At 55.7% G+C, this 22,528-nt stretch overlaps 1 protein-coding gene across 3 annotated transcripts in view; it reads left to right on the top strand.

Annotated features, from left to right (window-relative positions):
- The window catches only part of NAV1 (neuron navigator 1), a 75,263-nt gene that overhangs the window by 21,391 nt on the left and 31,344 nt on the right, over positions 1–22,528 (top strand). The gene's annotated exons all lie outside the window — the stretch shown is intronic.

The raw sequence follows: 22,528 nt of genomic DNA, 5'->3' as shown, positions 1-22,528 counted from the left end.
CGGCTGTCCTGATACCACTAATGATATTCCTCTCTTAAGGTCCCTGTGTGACAGCATCTGTGTGACGAGGTCGTTGGGATGGGGATTTATTTCCCTTTGCCCACAGAGCTGGACTCCTGCCTTTGGGGTAATAGTGAGGAGAAAGGGAAGTGGTACACAGTTGTATTGCTATTTCCAGCCTGCTTTCAGGAGCTGACAGCAAGTAGTAGATGTCTGCTTTCTCCAGCTGAGATGGCTGCAGTGACTGGGGAGAAGATCTGGAAATGGGATCCAAGGGCCGCCTCAGAGCTACTGCTGAAGCTGTTTGGGATGTCCTCTCTTCCCAGTGATTATGGCAGTGTGGAAAAAGGGCTGAGAAAAAAATAAATCCAGATTTGTCTTTCAAAATTTCCTATGGAGAGGTAGCAGAACACTTGGAAACAAATGTATCTGTGGATGCACTACTGAAACGAAGTCTCCCCAAAGAGCCTGAAAATCCCTGATTAAATGGGGCTTTCACAGTGACTGCCTGTATCTTGCCTCCAAATCCAACATGTCTACAAAGAAAATATGTAAACGAATAGAAAATTATGGAAATTCTGGAGGTGCTATTTGGGATCTGCTGAGGGGATGTGACCACAGTGGGACCTGGGTGATGGCTCCTCAAGGCTTTGCAGTCCAGTGGGTGTGACTGCTGAGTGCTGCTGGGATGGACCCAGCCCAGCCATGGCTCCTGCCTGGTCCTGGTGCCTCATGAGCAGCATGCTTCCATGTGGGTGGCACTCGAAGAATCATTGGCAGTTCTAGGTCCTTCTGGAGAGCATCCTCCACATGCCTCTGTTCCCAGCTTTGTGTATTTGGCTTCTCATGCTGTGGCATGTATCTGTGTGCCCACAGCGCTCCCTTGTCACTAGTCCCCCCACCACCAATGTCCATTTAGGTTTCCAGCTCTTTGTCTTCCTGTGCAGCTTCCCATGGTGCCAGAAAACAATGTCCCTAGTCCCTTCTATCTGCAGGCCCCCCTGCCCACTCTCACTTGAGCATCTGAGGACAGCCCTTGGCTGATGCTTGTGCCCATTGCACGGGGGAGGGTTTGTGCCAGCTCAGCACAGAATCAGAGCCTGCACCCTCTGAGGTGTGTAACCTGTGAGTGATGCCAGTGCCAGCCTGTTTGCTGTGGTCAGCATGTGCCTCCTGGCTTCCCTGGCTCAGCTGCGGGCGTGACCGCGCGGTTTGCCATAGGGCTGCAGTCTTGAGATCAAGATTACCTGGCTGTGCTCTGTCTGGTGGACCCACTGGCACATCCTCTGAATCAGTCACTTGTCTGATTGTCTTTTGTGGCACTGTGCTTGTGGCTTTTGGTGCCTTGCACATACAATCAGAGTCCTGCACACAATGTGCGTGTCTGGTGTTTCTAGTACTCATGACCAGACCGCAGTGTCCTGGGCTCTGTGTGTGCAGTGTTCCTGGTACTGGTGACAGTGGTGTCCTGGGCTCTGTGTGTGCAGTGTTCCTGGTACTGGTGGCAATGGTGAAGCTGCTGAGCCAGGATCAACTCCCTGGGTGGAGTGGGGATGGCTCCATCCCTCTGTGGTATCCGAGTCCTTGTCCTCTCCAGGCTTTGCACCTTGGCTGTGTCTCCTGCAGAGCTGTGGGGACACAGGGGATCAGATAATGGTGCCGTGCTGCCATATCCCCCACCCTGCAAAGTCACGTCCTCCTCCAGGCACACGAAGCAGCTCTCCCGGGGGAGCCAGGGAAGGGATTGCCAGTTCTCCGGCTGGAAAGCAGTGAGCTTGGGAGGGTAGAGGATGTGCGAGGCTCACAGCTCGGCTGGGAGCCTCAGTGTTGCCTCGTGGTGAGGTGGAGGGGCAAAAGAGAGAGCAAGGCTTGCCCAGGCTGCTGCATTGCAGCTCGGAGCAGGGAGCTGAGCAGGAGGGGAGCTGGGAAGGCAGGGATGCTGCAGCCGTGAAGCTGGGAAGTCAGGGGATGCTGCATTGCAGAGCTGAGATTAGAAGCTGTGCAAATGGAGATGTGCTTGTGTCGGGGTGGGTGTGACACTGAGGAGCGGTGCCCAGTGCCCACCAATATGCTGGTCCTTCGTCTGATCCAGTTCTTCCACATTTTGTTTCACGCCAGCATTTCTCTCATTCCTTGTGCTGGTATTTGTCTTGTTCAATTGAGGGCATAATGTATATTTTATTACTTCAGGAGGAGGACTGAGATTCATCTCCCACAGAAGGACCTGCTGGAACCCACACAGGATTGCTGAGCAGAAGCTCAGCACGTTTGGGCAGGACATTTTCCTTGCTCCTGGGAGCAGCCGTGGATCAGGGAGGTGGCTCCAGAGCACAGCATGGCATGTGAGCTCTCTGGAGGGGGGGACCTGAGCAGACCTTGGGCACATACGTGTTCCCAGTGAAATGCAGATGTGTCCTGCTGCTGGACATGTGCCTCCACCTCTGTGAACACGTGAGCATGCCAGCATGTTGAGGGCACAGGATTTTCCACCTGGCACAGGTATCAGTGATTCTTAATCACTCCACATTGCCCTGGTGTTGTGTCAGGCTTGTTGTCTCTCTTCTTAACTGTCCTGCTCATCCAGAGGTGGGCACTTTGCAGTCCTCCTCTGTACCTGTGAGGGTCTGGCCTCAAGCATCCCTGTGAAATTACAGAAAGATTTTATGGCAAATCCAGAAATTAGTGTTTGAAGATGTAAGGGTAGGGCTGCTCTGCCTTCCCCTCGGGCTGGATCTTGCCCAGTGGGGAGGGAGGGGATGGTGAGCTGGCTAGGAGGGACCCAGGAGGCGCCTTCCAATGGGGAACTGAAATGGAGGGTTTGAGCTGCACTCACGAAGCCGCGGTTCCCTCGGCAGGTTGTGAGCCCGACTCGCAGCCACAGGTGATGCAGCGGGAGGGCCAGGCTCTGTGCCAGCTCCTTGGCTCACCAGCTGCTCGGCTGGCTTTGGCTGTGGGAGCACAACCTCTCTTGCTTGGTGAGCTGGAAGGATGGGATGAGATCCTTGTTGAAGCTGCTGGAGGTTCTGGTTGTTGTCATGTAACCCAGAAAAACGGGCAGAGCTGTGCTGTGGGTGCTGCAGCCTGGGCTGTGTGAGCTGAGGGGAAATTACAGAACCATAGAATGGTTTGGGTTAAACCATTAGAGATATCTTGCTCCAATCCCTGCCATGGGCCAGGACACCTTCCACTAGCCCAGGCTGCTCTAAGTCCTATTGAATGTGACCTTGAACATTTCCAGGGATTGGGCAGCCACAGTTTCTCTGGGCAGCCTGTGGCAGGGCCTCACCACGCTCACAGGGAGGAATTTCTTCCTGATCTATAGTCCATCTCTAGTCTCCATTCAATATAAAACTGTTCCCCCTAACTGCAGCATGGCAGATGGGTAATACCATACCTTTAGCATTGGAGAAATGTAGAACCACCTTTATTTCTCATGCCAGCCCTGCTGGCTGCCAGCCTGCATACTTGGTGTCTGGAGAAGCTGCATGTCCCACCTCTGTTCATCTTATTCAGGGTTGTGTCATCAAGAGTGACAAAGCTGGCAGTGAGATCCTGCAACCAAATAAGCTTTTTGAAGAGCACCCAGTCGTGGCCAAACCTAGCCCTTACTGGTTCTGCTGGGAGCCCAGACTGCATGAAGCTTACACCTCAGCTTTGTTGTGGGCCTCAAGCGTCCCTGGCACTGGCTCTGCCCCAGCCTGGCACTCCCAATTCCACGAGCTGGCTTGAAGCACGTTCCGAGCTGCAGTACAGGTACAACTCTGTTGCTGGCTATTTATAGTGTGAGCTTCCAGCACTGCTGTGCACTGAGAATAACTCACTGAGGAGACACTTCTCAAAATCACACATCCGTCGCCCATGCGCAGCGTCATCATCTCAGCTTCCCACATGTCAGCTTGGGGCCTGTCTTGGCCCTGTGCCAGCCTGGTTTGACACTAAAAAGGGTTTACCCTGGTGCTTTTTCTGGCCTGGAGATTCAGCTAGTTAATAGTGGCAGGGCTGTCTGGCCCAGTCCTTGTCAGGACATCATCAGCTTTTGCAGGGAGCGTGGTGGGGAGCAGTTTTGTCTCTGTAAAACCCACCTCACAGAGAGCAGCTCTTCCATAGCCCAGCATGTGAGATGCAGGCACTGGCAGGGAGGGATGTGCACGGCGAGTACAGGAACCTGCTCTTCAGGCAGGAACCTGTGATGATGAAACTCATCGGCTGAATGAACCCCTCGGGCTGGAAGTGTTAGGCCTGCCGGGGTATTTCCAGTTCACTTTATCTCTGGCCTGGTGTTAAATTTCCAAGCTGATGCAAACAAGTGGAAGAACAGATAGCAGCTAATTCACATTGATCACTGTGGTGCTGGAGTTCCCCGAGGTGAGCTGGGGCTGGCAGAAAACGAGCTGCAGGCCATTCATGGGGCCAGCACGTCCCTCCCTGGCTCTTTCCCGGTGTGGAGCCGCAGGGCACACGTGTTCAGCCTCGTGGATGCTTGCTCCCACGTCCCGAGTTTCTCCCAGCTTTGGTGGCTCAGAGGCCTGAGGAAGCATTACCAGGGTGGGTACAGTGATGGGCTAACCTGGCAGTGAAAATCAGGTAAGGCAGGGTTGTTTTGGCAAGCTCCAAGGTGGGAGCACTGCTTTTTGGGAGGGGAGACAACAAAGTTCCCGTCATCTTAAAAGCAGGAGGAAAGGTATTTGATAGATTCTGGCTGGAACCTGGGGCTGTTCAGCTCTGCCAGGGTAGAACCAATGTTGAGCCAAGTGTGCTGAGGCCACCATTGGCACAGGACCCGTGGCCACCCAGCTGTGGCCTTTCACAGCCACCTTGCATTTAGCCTCCAGACCTTCACTGCACCAAGGGAGTGACAAGGAGATGGCTCCAAACTCCCAACAGGCGGGGCAGAAGCAAGGGGAATAATGAAGTTCAGCTTCCTCCCATCTCAGCAGGGAGGATGGACAGATGATGTCCTGCAGACTTCTGCTGCCATGAGCCCAGAGTAGCATGTGCTGAGTCCTGAGGAGCTGGACTTGCACTGCGGCCGAACTGTGCAGGGCTTTAGGTTTCTGCACACTAAGGGGTGGGAGTAAATTGAGTCTGGCTCCGTTGGTGCTTGGCATGGGGCTTTCTGCCCTGCTGGATCAGGGCAGGAGGGAAACAGCTGTGGGGAGTCAATGGGGACAGCCCAGGGGCTTTTCTTTGGGGCTGCCCCATCCACTGGGCATGGTGAAAGGTGGCTGCCCTGCACTCTTGTCTCTCTTGGACCCCAGATTCATTAAAAAATGTAACAAAACCCCTCCAGGGAATTGCAGTCTCCCTGGACAGACCATGCATTGCACGTCAGGGTGGGCAATGAAGAGAGGACCTGGGGGCAGAGGTGCCAGGTGGCACCTGTTGGCTCCTGGTAGTAGTGGTTTCTCTCCCAAATAATGTGTACATAGGCTCGGCAGGGTTAAAATCCATCCTGGCCAAGGGGAAGTACCAGCATTTGCCTGACTCTGAGCAGGCCTGTGTCTTCTCTGCCTCGGGCTGTATGTAGCCTGGAGCTCACAGCTCATCAGTTTAAGGTCCTTTGGTAAATTCCATTTTGGTGTCTCACCCCGGGTGGTGTGAGGCTGGATTTATCACTGTCTGGACCTCCTGTCTCCTACTGTCAGTGGTTGAATGCATCAGAAAAGCTGGCTGTATCCTGACCCTGTGGGGAAAAGCAGTGCCCAGGACCTCCCCCAGGCCTCTTGCTCCTCAGCTCTGTGCCAGCAGTGCCATGGGCATGGCTGGGATAGGGCAGTGAGTGGCCCTGCCCTACGTGGTCCCTCACCTTTCTCCCCAGGGCTCTGCCTGTGCCCCAGCAGTGGCAGGGATTGCTGTAAGGCCAAAGCTGGTGTCCTTCAGTGCTCCAGGCTGAGTACAGCAGCTGTTTGGGGGCTGATTCACCAGCAGACTGAGATCCTCCCTCCTTACAGGCTGGATCATCTGGAGGAGGGCAGACACTCCAGCAGCACCTCCAGCCATCTCATTTCCATTTCCCTGAGCCCTTCTAGCTGTGCTTTTGCTGTCCTGTGCCAAACAGCGTCCCAGGACTGCTGAAGCACTAATATCCATCATCTGGCCGCGGTCTGTAGAGCGCTCAGAAATTTGGTGATATTTTCAGTGAAGTTTTCCAAGTTGAGCTTATTGGCTCATGGGCATCTGCTCCCAGATGGAGAACATGTGGCTGATTCCTGCAAGGGGAGGGGAATGGCCCCACTCATAAAGCAGCATGGGGGATGAGTGAGGGAATCTCATCCTGGAGCCTGTGAGATGCTTTCAGGGCTGTGCAGAGTAGGGCCTGGAGGTTGGGCTTTTAAAGCTGCTCCTCTGAAAGCAGAATCTGCAGTGAGAGGTCACTCATCAGATATTATGGTGGGGAAGGTATAGTAACCTGGAGGCAGGATTTGATCAGCTCAACTGCTGTTCACACCACTGGGCACTTCCCACCCTGTTCGCTCTCAAAAATGAACAGCAGATAACTGCTGCACAGTCACTGTGCTAAAATTAAAATGGGTGAAAGTCTGGGGGATCCTGCAAACCTCCCTGCCTGGAACTGAGAAAGGAGCACTGGCTAAATGTAATGGCACACGAACCCTGAGCTCCAAACCAAAAGTAAATTTACAAAGCAGCTTTTCCTGCCTCGCATTCCCAGGCGGAGGAGCATGGTAATGCATTTCCAAGCCCAGCTGCTCTGTGCTGCAGCAGTGACCAGCAGGGCAAAGCCGTGCTCTCGTTGCTCTGCTCTCTTTGCTCTGCTCCCCATTTGTCCATTGCTGCCTTCCGGGGGCAGAGGTGTGGGTTTATTTTGTGGCTGAGAGTCTCATTCCCTTTGTGGGAATAAATCAAATTGTGTTTGGTTGACATTCTCTGCAACTTCAAAGTCAAATAAAATCTGGGTTGCCAGCTTCTTTTTGTGTTTCAGGAGATGCCTGTTTTCCATCCCAAACCTTCCATGTTTTGCAGCTCAATAGCACATCCCAGACAATGGCTTTAGAAATCAGACGCCTGCATTTTGGACCCACAGTGCTGAGGCAGCGCCAAGTGGTGCATGGGGTGCCAGAATTTGTGCACATGGGGAGAGAGAAGGAGGAGGACAAAAAACTTGCTCTGATGGGATGTTTCCACAGAGATCATGGTAATGATCTTCCATTTCCATATAGCTTTTCATCCGCTGGCAGAGTGTGCTCACTCGTAAGCTGATGCTACACACATCCTGTGTGGAGAGTGCAGCAGCTGTCCTCAGAAATCATGTTGTAAGAGGGAGGCTCTGGAACAGCAGTGAGGGATCTGCCTAGGATGAGAGTGATCCCTGAGACTGCGGGGATACAGGCAGGGGTATTAGGAAGAAATTCATTACTATAACTGTGGTCAGGCCCTGGCACAGGTTGCCCAGGAAGCTGTGGCTGTGCCATCCCTGGAAGTGTTCAGGGCTGGGGTGGATGGGGCTTGGAGCCACCTGGTCTGGTAGGAGGTGTTCAGTTGAGATGGACTTTAAGGTCCCTTCCAACCTGAACTGTTCCCTGGTGATTCTGTGCTCCTGCACCACTAGGAAGGGGAGTGACCTTGCTGCTGTGCAGACATCATCTCAGTCCTCCCCAAATCAATGTCACCTGCGGGATATGCCTCACATCAGCCAGTGTCCAGCTCAGATCCATGCCAGGGCCAGACATGAGCTGGCTCTTGTCTTTGTGAGCATGCTCCCGTCATGAGCTGGGAGCAGCAGTCAGGGTTTATGGTCAGTGCTGGAGCAGGCTGCATCCCACACCAACACCCAGGATTCTTTTCCTGCCTCATCCATCCCTTTTTCCCCTGGTTGCCATGCTAGAGGAGCTGTTAGGCCATGGAGGATCACAGAACTCTGAGGAGGGTCAGTGAGGCCGCATCTGCTGCCACAGCGTGCAGGAGGTTGGTTAATACTCAATATTCCCCTGTCCTTCCAAGTGCCTCTTGCTTTCCAAGAGCAGGGAGGTGAGTCTGGAAGCTCTTCTTCTCCCCTGTGCTGAGATGGGTTTGCAAAAGCTACAGTTTCTTCTGCTTTTTTTTTTCCCCCACCCTTTTCTCCTGCCCAGACATTTTTCCCTGATCTGATGAATTTTTAAACAAAAACATGGTGAGGAGAGAATAGGAGAGAGGGGAGAAAACCCAGGAGAGGATATGAGGAAAAAACCGTGTTTTCCAAATCAGAGTGATTGCAAATGGAAGTGAAAGTTTAGGCTGTGTTTTTAATTTGAAAGTTCCAACTAATTTTAAGTCACTTTATTGACAGGAGAAAATACCTTTCCTAATACTCTTTTTAATAAACTCCAGTTTTACAAGTAGAAGTAGTAGTAGTTGGTTGAAAAATACCATAAAATTATGGAAGTAAAAGGCAGCTGCTGTGCTCTGTAATTCCCCCTGGCAGTGCTGGGGGTCAGTGCTCCCTGGAGGTGGGGGACTGAGGCTGGAGGAGTGGGCGAGATAGACCCCCTGCAGCTGCCTCTGGATGCTTGTCTGCCTGTTCACAGGGATGGCAGGGTCGATCACCCGCACACTTTACACAGGGCACAATGTGGACAGCTGTGGTTCCTTGCCTGGTGGTGCAGGGCAGCGAGCAGATGCGGGACTTCGGGTGCAATGGGTCAAATTTGGTCCAAATTGGAGGCTTCCAGCTGAAGAACTGGCTGGTTAGTGCTGGAGGAAGTGGAAGAAGGCAAGAGAGAGCACAAGGATGGAGGGGAGAGGTAGAGATAGGAGGGGAGTTTGGTTCACTGAGCTAAGCATCACCAGGGAGCCCAAATCCCATTACCAGGAGGGCTTGTCCTGCTCCATAAGCCAAGCTCTGACCTGCGAAACTCGTCTGGAGAGTTTGAATCACTGATAAAGTTGTGAGATATCACGGACACCTTTTTGTGGCATGCCACGTCCCTCCAGAAACGTCCCTCCACCATGTCCCACTGATGCCAAGGTCAGGGCCTAGCACTGGGACCAGCCATTCTTGCTGCCTTCATCAGGTCGGGTTGGTTTCTCACAATTTTCACCTTGGCAGGTAGATTGAGTGTTGTTGGAAAACCAGCTGGTTGTTGGAAATCCACTGCGGTCACACCGTGCAGAGCAGAGAGGGCTCCTTGCAGATCTCATTGTATTTCAGGCTGGAAAAGAAAAAGAAACACTTTGTGGTAATTTTTTCAATGACTTTCCAATTTTTTTTTTCTTGGTAAGCTGTCTGCAATCACTTACAGTGTTCCTGAAGGGATTAATTACTCACTGGAGCTCATTGTGCGTATTTCATATTCTGAACTGTTGGATGTGGTGTCTGCCTTGGATCGAGCGAGGGGTCACGTGGAATTTCTTTTTCCATCCTTTTCCCCCTATTCTGTTCTGTCTGTCAGGCTCCTGGTGTGAACGCTCCCCATTGCTGCTGCGGTGGGTGCTCGGTCAGCGCCACACGTGATCCTGATTTCCCTGCTCTGCGCTGCTTTTTCAAGGGAGTGTAGCCAGAATAAGACAAATTGCTTCCTTGTTTGAGTGACTTTTGGCTGATGCTTTCCCCCCAAGCTGTAGTGTTGGCTCGCTTCTCTTGCAGCAGTTGTGGCTCTGGGCTGTGCATCGTCAGTGCTTGGACAGGCCCCCGGAGCAAATTTGGGGAGAAGAGCTCAAAGCACATTGCAGAGCTGCTTCCCATGGCGAAGAGGGCTTGTGCTGTGCAGGCAGCCATTGCATGGAGCTGAGATATTCTTAGAGGAGATAAATCCCAGCTGCAGTGCTGCCAGGGACCCCTCTGTGCCATCCTTGAAGCGTGGCACTCCCAGGAGGGTCTGCCTGCAGGACGGTGTGTGCTGGCGCTTTGACAGCTCAGGGAATGGCATTGTCTCGAGCTCGGCTGGAGATCCCAACTGTCCAAGTTGGGGCTGTAACTCCGTGTGGTCTCGGGCATGCTTAAAGGGACCCTGCAGCCTGCAGGGGATGGGGCTTGTCAGTGTGTGGGGTCCAGAGGTAAGTGGCTGCTCTCCCATTGTGCCCAGGGGCTCATGGCCGCTGTCATCACACGTCATTCAGCCCCTGGTGTTGGCAGGTGCATAGTGAGGGCAGCCACAGGAGCTGCACAGGGGAAAGTCCAGAGGCTACACTGAAATCCCTCTGATTGGCACTGGTGCCTGTTTGGGCGCATTTCCACCCTGTCCATCCCATGTACTGCCATACCCCCAGTAAAATTTGGAGTTGTAGGTGGAACAGCAGCTCTTTGCACAGAATTGTAGAGTGTGTCAGCATCCCTTCACCCACTAATGCAGGTGGTGGAGGTAAAGCACACTTCCTCCATGCCAGCCCCCAGCCCTTGGGGCACCTGGGTAAGGACCAAGCGGTGGCTCCCACAAAGCTTTCTGGAAGCAGTTGGAGGATGGTGTGGGCACCAGGCGTGGGGAACCATCAGTGCTAAGAATAGACAGTTTATCTGCATCCCTCCCCCTGTGAAGGATGCTCGAGGCACTGTGCAGCAATTAACACAAGTTTGTAATAACACTGCCGGCAGATTGGCAGTGCAGCCTTTGGAGCTGGTGTCGAATTTGGCTGAGTATGGCTGTGGGAGACTGCTGCTGCTGAGCTCCCCAGCACACACCCAGCATGTCCCTGGCACAGGGATGTGAGGCACTGTTGTGGGGCAGCAGGATGGAGTCCTGGGTACTGGGTGTGGAGCCCCAGGATGGAGAGAGACATGGGGCTGGTGCTGCTCCTGGGGTTAGGTACTTTCCCCAGGAAGTTTGGAGGAGCAGGTAACAAGGCCAGCAGAGGTAGTGGCAATGTTGGTCAGGAGGGGAGCAAGCTGAGAGCTGTGTCAGGGCATGATGCTCTGTATGCCCTTACTTCAGTGAGGGTGGCCCTGGGGAGCTGGCACAGCAGGCAGGGGAGATCATCTGCAGTGATCAGGATCACCCCATGATCTCCACTGAGTTGGCAGGATGCCTCATCCCACTTCTGGGCAGGGGGCATGGGAGATCTGGGGAGGGCAGGAGGTCATTGAGTTGGTGTAAGAGCCACGGCACCCTCTTCAAGAAATCCTTCTGCCACTCACCATGCACGCAGCTCCATCTTTGGGAGGGTATGGGGGGTTTGCTTTGGGGTGAACATCACCTGGCAGCTGATGCTGCAGACTGAAGGGACCCCAAAATCTGTGATATGCATGTTGGTCTTCAGCCCAATAGTGCCTGGGCTGCTATTGCAGATGCTGCTACGATTTTCAGGGTGAACCTTGCCCAGTGCCTGGTACGACCAGCAGCCCCAGGCACCCCAGCAGTGCTCGCGCACCCCGCTGCCAGGGGAGCGCAGGTGCAGGGGCAGCCCGAGCCTTGGGCATCCTGGGGATCATATGTGTAGCAGACTTGTTTCCGGCTCCCTGCAGGCTGCTGCTTCTGGTGCCAGAGTGAATTTGGCACCTGGCCCTCCTGCGAGGCTGGGGAGGGGGGAGAAGAAAGGCCAAGCCCTCCTCGCTGCAGGCAGGAGATTCAATTCTCCCTGGGTGTGCACAAAGCCCGTTTATCTCCGGAGCAAAGCCCTGGTAACCACGGGGCAGAGCGTGAAGGGCTGATTAGGGGCTGTTCGAGGAGGGGTGCTGGGGTCGCGTGCAGGCACTTCCCTTCCCATTTCCAGGGCTTTCCATGGTAATAGCTCCTATTCTTCTCTGTTGTTAGGACGTCACTCACACACAGCTCCAACGACATCTGTCAAAACACGTCTCCCTCTGTCCTTGGCGCTCCCAGGGAAGAGAGATCCGTTGGCCCCATAATGAGCCTGACATCAATTAATCATCAGCCTTAAAAATTAGCATCGTGGCAGTACATGTTGGAGGAAAACGATTCCCCAGATGGAAGCAAAAATAGCCTGTGTTATCTCCCTCCTCCCGCGGGATGTGGTAACAATAGATCTACTAACGAGCCTGGAACTCGTTAAGCTGGGTTTGCCCCTCGAGGTGCTCTGCCTCCTGCCCAGCCTCTTCCCTCGATGGGGCTATTGAGGGACCCTCTCATGCAAGGGCTGATGACCTGCCCTGGGGTCTGGCCCTGCTGTCATCTGGACCCTTGTGGTGTGCATCCCCCAGGCTTTGCAGAGGGCCCAGAGTGTGCATGCAGTGCTGAGCCTCTTCCCGAGCTGAGTGTTTGGAGGGGAGCAGCTGTTCCGGGATCTCCCTCTCTGGAGTGAAGGATGCTCGTCCCTGGGTGTGCTGCTGGGCTGAGGTGGGGGTTCAGCTGGTGCCTCAAGGACATGTCCCACTCTGGGAGAGCTGTCCCTTGTCCCTCTCAAGTGAGAGCTCTGAGCACTGCTGGTGCTCACAGCTTAGTGAGTGCCAGCTCTGATACTCAGGAGCTTGGCAGTGGGCTGGAGGTTTCCAGAGATGCCCTCTCTGGGGCGTGGCTGGGGCACCTTCTCTGGAGGTTCACGATGAGCTGTCCTTTGTGCCCGTGCCATGCTGGGATTTTCCATGCTCAGAGCTGCTCTTCCTTGCATCCAGGCAAGCTGTAACCCCAGAGACCAGCTCTGCTGCCTGTAGCCGCCTGCCACTCTGGTTGCCCACGCCAGGTACTTGGGAGGTGAAGAGCCCCCATCACCAGCTGTGTTTTGGGTCCATTTGTGTGTCTCTGATCTTTCAGTGTGGAGCAGCTCCACAGGCTGCCAGGGAAGCTGGGGAGGACATTTTGCATTCCTGCTGGAGACACATGAGGACTCTTTGGCTGATCTGGTGATGGACAGACAGACCAAGTGTCTACCAGAGCCCAGCTGAGGCCGGGGAGAATTATGTTTGCAACGCATTGCTCTGCACAAAGCTCTCAGTCACAAGGCAACGGGGACAAAAGGCTCCCTGTTCGCTCTGTCCCAGTGGGTGCAATTCCAACAGTTAAAAAGCAAATGTGAGTTGTTTGTCTGTGTGAATATAAAGCTTCCCCAAGCATGGCCGTATTCTGGCTGGGAATGGGAAATTTGGCTCTGCTAATGACTGTTCTCCTACAAAACAGAGCCAACTTGAGCTAAGAGCTGCCCAGTCGGGCCCTTCTCCACTGGCCCTGGTGCAGGGATGCAGGCTGGGGAGGGCAGAGGCTCTGGGGGCTGATAAATGCCCTTTCAGCCAGATCTGGGCACCCAGCGGGGAGCGTGGGGACCTTGGCCTCTTGTATGTGGGGGTGAGTGCCCCCCGTGAGCACCCTGCCAGTGCCTGGAACCTTCTCCTGTGCCCAAGGGATTCATTATCATCAGCAACAGGGAGCCCCAGGCAGGGGGACATCAGATTGCTCATCTGACTGAGAGTCCAAGGGCTGCTGTCACAGGGGCCTGGGGTGAGGGTGAGTCTGGGAGGAATGACTGAATCACATGCTGCACCTGGGCTTGGGGTATGGACAACCCACACCATCTCCATGGATGATCCTCAGCAGTGATGGGGCTGTTGGGATGGCTTTGGTGCTGATGAGGAGCATACCCTGTGTCTGCCTGCATGGGGCTGCCCTGGGGGCTTGTGGTGCTTGACCCCATGTCCATGACAGCCAAGCCCCAAGGTGTGCTGAGCACAGCCCATGGGCATCCCCCCCTCCCTAGCTGCTCCTGCATTTCCTGTCCTCCCTTGGCTCTTTGGGTCACAGGGTCTTTGGAGAAGGGCTGTACACAGTAAGGGAGGGTCATTATGGTGTTAGGACCTGGCTGTGACCTGCACAGGCCCTGCCTTCCCTGCAGGGAACCCATATTGATCCTTGATACACTGTAAGCAGTGGGTGCAGGATTCTCCATGCACCCACATCCCCCCTCCTCCACCAGGCAAATCTTGGAGCGAGAGCTGGCGACGTCCCCAGATGCAGGGCACATCTGGAGGGCACCAAAGCAGTTAAGTGAAGGGCTGATTTGTGCTATAGAAACCCGCAGTTCCTTCCTTTGATCCTCTGAATCAGCCCATTGCCTTCCTCATATAAAGCCCCATTTATCTCTGCTTTTCCCAGTAAGTTTGAAGGCGGTTGTGGCTCATGGCTCCTGCAGCAGTGAGGAGCCCAGATTTCTCTTCCGCTGAAGCAGAATCAGGTGAAATCTCTATGGCAACTGGCAGATGACAGGGAGTCTTGTTGCCTTGGAAATGAGGCAAGGCAAAAAAAAAAAAAAAACCAAAAAAAAAACCCACCCAAAAAGAGCCATCTGGAATTTTGAATTTGCACAATGTCCAACCTGCGTCTGGTGATGTGTGGGGAGTGTGAACCCACTGCTGCCGGCTGCTCCGGGGCCTCTGTGCTGGGGCCTGGCTGTGGTGTTCTGCCTCACCCTGGGGAATTAGGGCTTTTTTCCATTTCTTCCCCACTTTTTGGCTTTTTTTGTGCAGGGTCTTGCAGCATTGCCCTGACCATCTGCTGGTGGCTGCAGGAAAGGGGTTGTGTTTGGGTGTTTGGGGTGAAACCAGGCTGGACACAGCTGTGCCATGTTGGGGCCAGCATGGCACTAGCACACCTTGCTAATGCAGAACCATGAGGAGAATGGCAGGCTTCAGGGCAAACTGAGGCATGGAGTGCTGTGTGACCAGTCTGACCCTCCTCTGTCAGCTTAGCACAAATCCCAGGTGCAGTGACCACTGGTGACACTGTCTCCGTGTTCCCAAGGCCTTGGGGCTGTCAGCAGGGAGTTAGTGTCACCGTGTGTGACTGCTGCTGTGTGTGCCAGTGGCCAGAGGCTCGGGGCATCCCTTGGAGCATGGATTTGGCCTGTTAACCTACCATCCCCCTCCTTCCCAAGCTGCACAAGAGTTTGCATGGGTTATTTGGAGGCCCGTGGTGCTGGGGACAGGAGTGTTGGGATGCTCCCAGCTCTTCTGATGCTTTCAGGAGCAGCTTTGGGGGCAGGTATGGCTCCGGCATGAGCAGTGCCTTGTGCAGGAGCAGGGTCTGTCCCAGCACAGGGGATTTGGGGCTCCCCCAGCTCAGCAGCACAGAGGAGCAGAGGGCAGCACAGAGGTGGAATGCCGGAACATGGAGCAGCTAGAGGCTCTGTATCTGGAAAAGGAACTGTGGTTTGGATGTGCAGGTGGGGTGGTTTGGGGCCAAGCACAGCATCCATTGAAAGAATAACCCACAAATGGGCTGGAGGCCCAGTCTGGATCTCTCCAGTGGATTCACTTGGAAACTTGTGTATGGGAGAGACCCAATTAAGTAGATTTATGGCTGCTCTAGCCTGAGAAAGTCTGAATCCCTTTTAAAAGCTTGGCTCACTGGAGCCAGACGGTGTCCAGGCTCCAGGTCTCTCAGCCCTGCCCTTGTTATGAGCAGTGATTCGTAAGGCTTAGCAGCCACGCTCACCCCTAAAGTGCTGATTCGGCTCAAGTCCCAGCCTGTCATTGCTGCACAGCTGCTTATTGTCTGCTCTCACCTGCCAGCAGGGAGGTGGTGGCCCCCTCCCACCGTGGGGCTGCCCCACCTGCACTGCTGGCAGTGGTGGGGATGGTGATGGTGATGGGATGGTGATGGTGATGGTGACTGCAGTGTGGGGATGGTGGCAGCGATGGGGATGGTGGTGGTGATGGTGACTGCAGTGTGGGGATGGTGGCAGTGATGGTGACTGCAGTGTGGGGATGGTGGCAGTGATGGGATGGTGGTGGTGATGGGGATGGTGGTGGTGATGATGACTGCAGTGTGGGGATGGTGGCAGTGATGGTGATGATGACTGCAGTGTGGGGATGGTGGCAGTGATGGTGATGGTGGTGGTGATGGGGATGGTGGTGGTGATGATGACTGCAGTGTGGGGATGGTGGCAGTGATGGTGACTGCAGTGTGGGGATGGTGGCAGTGATGGGGATGGTGGTGGTGATGGGGATGGTGGTGGTGATGATGACTGCAGTGTGGGGATGGTGGCAGTGATGGGGATGGTGATGGTGATGATGACGGCAGTGTAGGGATGGTGGCAGTGATGGTGATGATGACTGCAGTGTGGGGATGGTGGCAGCGATGGGGATGGTGGTGGTGATGGTGACTGCAGTGTGGGGATGGTGGCAGTGATGGTGACTGCAGTGTGGGGATGGTGGCAGTGATGGGGATGGTGGCAGTGATGGGGATGGTGGTGGTGATGATGACTGCAGTGATGGGGATGGTGGCAGTGATGGGGATGGTGGTGGTGATGATGACTGCAGTGATGGGGATGGTGGCAGTGATGGGGATGGTGGTGGTGATGGTGACTGCAGTGTGGGGATGGTGGCAGTGATGATGGCTGAGATGACGACTACAGTGGTGGGTGCAATGGTAGAGACAGTGAGTGCAGGTAGGGAATTGGCTTCCTCCCCCTCTGCAGCCGCCATTGGAGCCTCCTGCAGAGCCATGTCACTTTGAGGAAGGGCCCACCAACATGTGAGTGGGGTGGCTGTGCCAAATTGGAGCCCTGTCACCTCTCTGGCTCTGGCTCCACTGTGGCTGGTGCTCCTTGGGGGACTTGGGCTCTGCAGGACACATGCTACCCCCACAGTACTGCCCACTGTAACCCCATTGTGTCCCCCAAGACTTGTTCTTGCCTCTCTTCCCTCAGCCAGGGGCAAGTGCAGAAGGTGCTGGGCTGTGTCCAGCCTCCTCCCACAGCCTTGCAGGGCTACATGCAGAGCAGCACCATGTGCAGAGGCCAGCCTGCCTTGGTGGAGTCATAGGTGGGGCCCTCAGGTACCTGCAGCTTCCCCTGTGACCAATGGCAGGAGGCTGTGCTTCCGTGTCCATGGGGAATAGCACCTCCAACTCCACCAGCTGAGGGGCTGCTGCTGTCTTTCAGGGAATGGTAGCCAGGCTTTCCCCACCCATCTGCCTGGGGTCAGCAGAACACCAGTCAGCTGTCCAGGTACCCCATTACCAGGGTGCTGGGTGGCCCTGTCCCTGCCCCTCTCCTGACCCTGCTGCAGAGGATGCAGAGCTGGCAGCCAGCTCTCTGCTCACACCAATGAAAGTAATAAAACCAGGAGTGCTAATGTGCCTGCTGCTGCCTTCTGGGTGGGGCAACAGGTTTGCAGGAAAGAGTGTGGTGCTTTCCCAGGGCACTGAGCAAGTGTGGAAGACATGCTCTGCCCAGCTTGGGTGCCCTGGGACATCTCCAGAGAAAGAGGGGTGATTTGGGGCTGCTGGTACATCCTTGGTGGGAGCACGCAGGAATTGCAGGGATGGGGCTTGAGCTGGAAAACAAGGCTGACACTGCAGACTTGGCAGTCACCCCACAGAGCCCTGTTAGCCATCTCCACTGCTCATCCTGCCTGTTTGGGAGCTGTTGGGGGAAAAAGACAGTTAAGCCCCAAAGAGAAGGATTGCCAGTTGCAGCCATCACCCTGCCCAGCCATCCAGGAGTGGGAATCAGAACTGGATGTAATAGTGCAAGATAAAGCCATTTACTCCATTCAGGAAGACTCTGCTGGTGGCACACCCAGATGCTGGTGATGGAGTTGCAGGCTGCGGGGTGTGAGTGAGGAACCACGGGGCTCAGTGAGGTTCACACTGGGCTCGGGCTCTTGGGTTTCCCCTCAGGTGGTCTCCCAGTGCCAGAGTGGAAGGTTTTCAAGAAAAATACCAACAAAACGCTGCCTGTGCTGATTCATTCACAAACAGGACTGGGAGCAGGGGCTGGTGTAGATGGAGGGAACAGTGTGAGTCTGCTCGAGGGTTCGTGGAGCCAGGGAGTGCAGCGAGGCCAGAGGAGGCTCACAGCCCCATGAGAATGGGTTTTATTGCAGGGTTTATTAGTGGATTTTTCAATGCACTGGAAGAAATTGAGCAAGCAGTTAGAAATGTTTCCAGCCTGGGGAAATTCGTTACAGCTACTGTGTAATAGGGGCCCACCGGAATGACTCAGGAGCACCACGCGGTCTTTCCCGATGAATTCCTGCTTGCTGTTGAAATCTTTACTGGGCCAACAGGAGTCCTTTCCCAGTTGGATCCTCTGAAATAAGACCAGTTGGGCCATGGGGGGCAAGAAAAGACAGGTGTGAGTGCCATGCTCATGCTGAGTGCAGACAGTGCACCCATGCAAAGTGTGGCACCCTTGTGCCAGTGTTGGTATCATGTCCTGCTGTCCCATTGCCTGCATATGGACACGTGGACACATGTGCAAGGTCACAGGCATAGGTGATACTCCTGCAGACATGCATCTTTCTGCCATGTGGCCTCCACAAGAATGATACACACACACACACACACACACACACACACACACACACACACAGAGACACACACACATGCACACACACGAGTTTCTGTGCTAAGGCACATGGGGCACACGTGTCCCACGGGTGCAGCCCTGCCTCGCTCCAGTGGGAGCTGGTGGCCACATGCTTCTTTGAAATGAGCTGTCAGAGCCATTTGGAGTTGATTATTTCCTCATTCCTTGACGTACTTGGCCACGTCGGCAGCACCCAGCTGTGGGGCTGGGGCTGCACCCCGACATGTGGACAAAGGAGCTGCCACTTGCTCTGGGAGGTGGCAGGGAGAGCTGGACATGAGCACAGCCTGGAGCTCCCCAGCCTTGTCCAGCCGTGGTTCTGTGCTACCCATCACAGCCAGACTCACAGCAAACAGTGCTGTGCCCTGAGCCAGCCATTCCAGCACAGCTCTCTCCTCCTTCCTCCTCCTCTTCTTCCTCCTTGGCTGCCTCTGTATCCCAACTTGCAGCTGCTCCTTCTTGTGGTGATGGTGCCTGCTGCTGCCCCAGCTTGGCCAGGCAGGAGATGGGGGTGATGGGCACTGCGTGGGTCGGGGCCAGGCACCCACAGTGCCAGGTTGCTGAGTGTGTGTGATGTGTTGGTCAGCTCTGGAAGCCATGCCAGGGAGGGCTGCAGGTGAGGGGGTGGTTGGGGGTGGGCTGAGGCTTCCTGCCTCAGTTTCCTCGAGTGCCAAGTGGAGCTGTATCATATTTGCTGATGTTGAAGAGAGCACTGAAAGGGCTCAGTTGAGAAAGGAGTGTTGAGTGAGAGCTCTCAGCTGAGTGAGAGTTGCTCAAGCACAGCAGAGGGTATAGGCAAGTGAGAGCCAGCCTGGCACAGGGGCAAGTGATTTGGGCAATGGGCTCTGGTCACCTCCCAGTGCAGGGCCTGGAGGCAGTGGCTGCATCTTGTGGATGGCCAGAACGGGGGGCAAAGGGCCAGAGGCAGCACTCCCTTCCCTCTGTAACAGCAGGATGGTCAGAGCCTGTGAGAGCAGTGGGATCTGCTGGGGGGCCGTAGGCCAGCCTGGGGCTGGGGCAGGGAGCCATCAGTCCCTGAGCCTGCAGCTCCGGTGGAGTGGGGAGTGCTGCGGAGCACATCCCAGCCATAGCTGCCGGGACACTGAGCCTGTGTCTGCCTGACCCCGCCACGGCATGGGCTGAGCCTTCTCTGCTGCTCCGCGCTCCAGCAGCTGGAAACATCTGGCTGCACAAGCTTACTAAATCGATGTAGGGAGGAATCCAGCACTCTCCTGCTGTTCCCACACTTCAGCCTCTCCCAGTGGCTCCGGTTTCGACTCAGCTCTGGCATGCGGTGACTCGGTGAGCTCCGAGCCAGCCCCTGGCCCCTTGCTGCGCCTGGGGAACAGGCTGCAGGAGTCCCTGTGTCACCACCAGGACACAGGGATGGTGGCACTTCAGTGCTGGCAGCAAGGTGTGTGCCAGAGGTGGGTGAGCAGCTCTTCCGGTCCCAGTTTGGCTCTTTCCAGGGTGAGAGCTGCTGCTTTTCCTGGAGTCTAGAGTGACCTGGACTGTCACCCAAAAACTGGAGTGATCTCATCCAGGCATGGATGGTGAATGGGGCAATGGATGAGGCTGGGGATGTGGGTTGGTGCCATTGCCCTGGAATTCCTGTCCCTGAGCCCTGGGATGCTGCTTATTGCCACTGGTGGCCCAGCAGCAGAGCAGTGCAGGGGAGGAGGTGCCCCTGAGGCGGCCCCTCAGTCGGGGCAGCTGGGGACACAGGCTCGCCCCACTGCTCCTTGGACCGGGATGGCTGGAGCAGCCCCGCTGGCTCTGTGCCCAGGGGAATGGCTGCGGGTGGCCATGGGGGAGGCAGACGGGGTTTTGGGAGGGAGCCATGCCCGGGAGGAGCACGCTGCCGAGCTGGCAGGGTGGGAGCCACTGCCGGCGCCAGGGGACAACAGTGACTCTTCATCCTGTCCTACTCTGTCCTGGCGCAGCCTGCAGGGATGTGGCACTGCTGGGGTGTGCGTGTCACCTTCCCTGGCTGTGGAAGCTGGGTGTGGGTGACAGCACCCACTGAATGGGGCCAGGGTGAAGGAGCTGAAGGTGCCAGGTCCTTTCCTGCATGGAGACCCACCTGGGGACACTGTTCCCTGAGGTTCAAGGGGCCCAAATCTGCCATTGCCCTACACACTGCAGTGTGACAGCCGGGGACCTGGCCACAGGTTCCTGCCCTGCAGTTTCAAGCCTGAAAATCCATCTTTGCAGGCAACTTGAGGGCAGGACTTTGCACCTTTGAGGTGCAAACATGATCCTTTCTTGCCCCACCAGACAGGCATGGTGTCCCCTTGTCTCTGGCTGCAGGGCAAGGTGGGTGCCACCCTTCAGCACTGAGGGCCTCTCAAGCCTCTCCTGCACCCTCGTTCCATGTGTGCAGCCACCTCAGCTCCATCCCTCTCCTGTACTGCCTGTGCATCCCCATCCTGTGGCTCTGGGGACCATTTGGAGCTTCTCTGCCTTTGATTAACTCCTCCACTGGTGCAGTGGTGAAGCTGGGGATGTGGGTCAGTTGCATTGTAACATGCACTTGGAGCTTCTGTGCCTTTGATTGACTCCTCTAATCTCCACAATGGAGATTTAATAATGAGTTAATAATGACTTGTATCCTGCTGAGCCAGGTTCTGGGAGCTGGACTGGGGTAATTGGAACATGGAGGGATGGGTGTCCTCATGCTCTGATGTGGCTGGCCATGTTGGGTGCCTGTGGGCTCACCAGCCCTTTTACCTCATCTACCACTGATTTAACCTGCTTCACTGAACCCGTCTCATCAGGCTGTTCCTGCTTGTCACCCCCTTCCAGGCTCATGTGTAAATCAGGGCTGCTTCACTGGTCTGAGGTGCTCTTGCCCCAGGAAGGTGGGCAAGGGGAGCTTGGGGACGGGGCAGCACCCATGGGTGCTGCCTGAGGCGTGGCCAGAGTGTGATGGGGACAAGGAACACACAAGGAGCCCTGCTTGAGCATTGGCATGTGGCTGTGCCTTTGTGGGGAGCTGCTGGGGTGTGTGCTGTCAGTGTCCCCACCCCCCTGTCCCTGCACAGGGGTGTGTGCTGTCAGTGTCCCCCATCCCCTCTCCCTGCACTGGGGTGTGTGCTGTCAGTGTCCCCATCCTCATGTCCCTGCACTGGGGTGTGTGCTGTCAGTGTCCCCATCCTCATGTCCCTGCACTGGGGTGTGTGCTGTCAGTGTCCCCATCCTCATGTCCCTGCACTGGGGTGTGTGCTGTCAGTGTCCCCACCCCCCTGTCCCTGCACTGGGGTGTGTGCTGTCAGTGTCCCCCATCCCCTGTCCCTGCACTGGGGTGTGTGCTGTCAGTGTCCCCATCCTCATGTCCCTGCACTGGGGTGTGTGCTGTCAGTGTCCCCACCCCCCTGTCCCTGCACAGGGGTGTGTGCTGTCAGTGTCCCCCATCCCCTGTCCCTGCACTGGGGTGTGTGCTGTCAGTGTCCCCATCCTCATGTCCCTGCACTGGGGTGTGTGCTGTCAGTGTCCCCATCCTCATGTCCCTGCACTGGGGTGTGTGCTGTCAGTATCCCCCATCCCCTGTCCCTGCACTGGGGTGTGTGCTGTCAGTGTCCCCACCCCCCTGTCCCTGCACTGGGGTGTGTGCTGTCAGTGTCCCCCATCCCCTCTCCCTGCACTGGGGTGTGTGCTGTCAGTGTCCCCATCCTCATGTCCCTGCACTGGGGTGTGTGCTGTCAGTGTCCCCATCCTCATGTCCCTGCACTGGGGTGTGTGCTGTCAGTGTCCCCCATCCCCTGTCCCTGCACTGGGGTGTGTGCTGTCAGTGTCCCCATCCTCATGTCCCTGCACTGGGGTGTGTGCTGTCAGTGTCCCCATCCTCATGTCCCTGCACTGGGGTGTGTGCTGTCAGTGTCCCCATCCCCCTGTCCCTGCAGTTCACATGGTGCCGGTGCCGTTGCAAATCCTGAAGCACTGGTTGCCACGTTACATTAGGAGGAGCCACATCCCATGTCCTGACGCCTGCTGTCACTGCAGATCCGTGGCAGGCTGCAGCTGAAAGGCTGAAATCAGGGATCAAAGCCGCAGTGGCACGGCTGTTAGTGCCTGGGGTGCACTGAATGGGACAGGGACTCAGAGCTGGAGCCGTGGCCCCGAGCCCACAGCACTGCTGGGGCTGTGCCAGGAGTGGCCCCCTCCTCTGTGCAGGCGTCTGTGTTCTCGTACATCCATGCAGTGTCTCTGGGCACTGTGCACACGTTTGTGTGTGCAGGTGTATGTAAGTGTTTGTGGACCTGCCTGTATGTATCTGCACATGTGCACAAGTGGTTGTGATGTGGTAGATGCGTGTGCTCATGTGCATTTTGTGGCGTGC

Source organism: Passer domesticus, chromosome 25 (genome assembly GCF_036417665.1).
Source record: "Passer domesticus isolate bPasDom1 chromosome 25, bPasDom1.hap1, whole genome shotgun sequence".
Classification (NCBI taxonomy): Eukaryota; Metazoa; Chordata; class Aves; order Passeriformes; family Passeridae; genus Passer; species Passer domesticus.
Note: the sequence above shows the minus strand (reverse complement) of the source record. Positions and strands in the feature narration are given on the sequence as shown.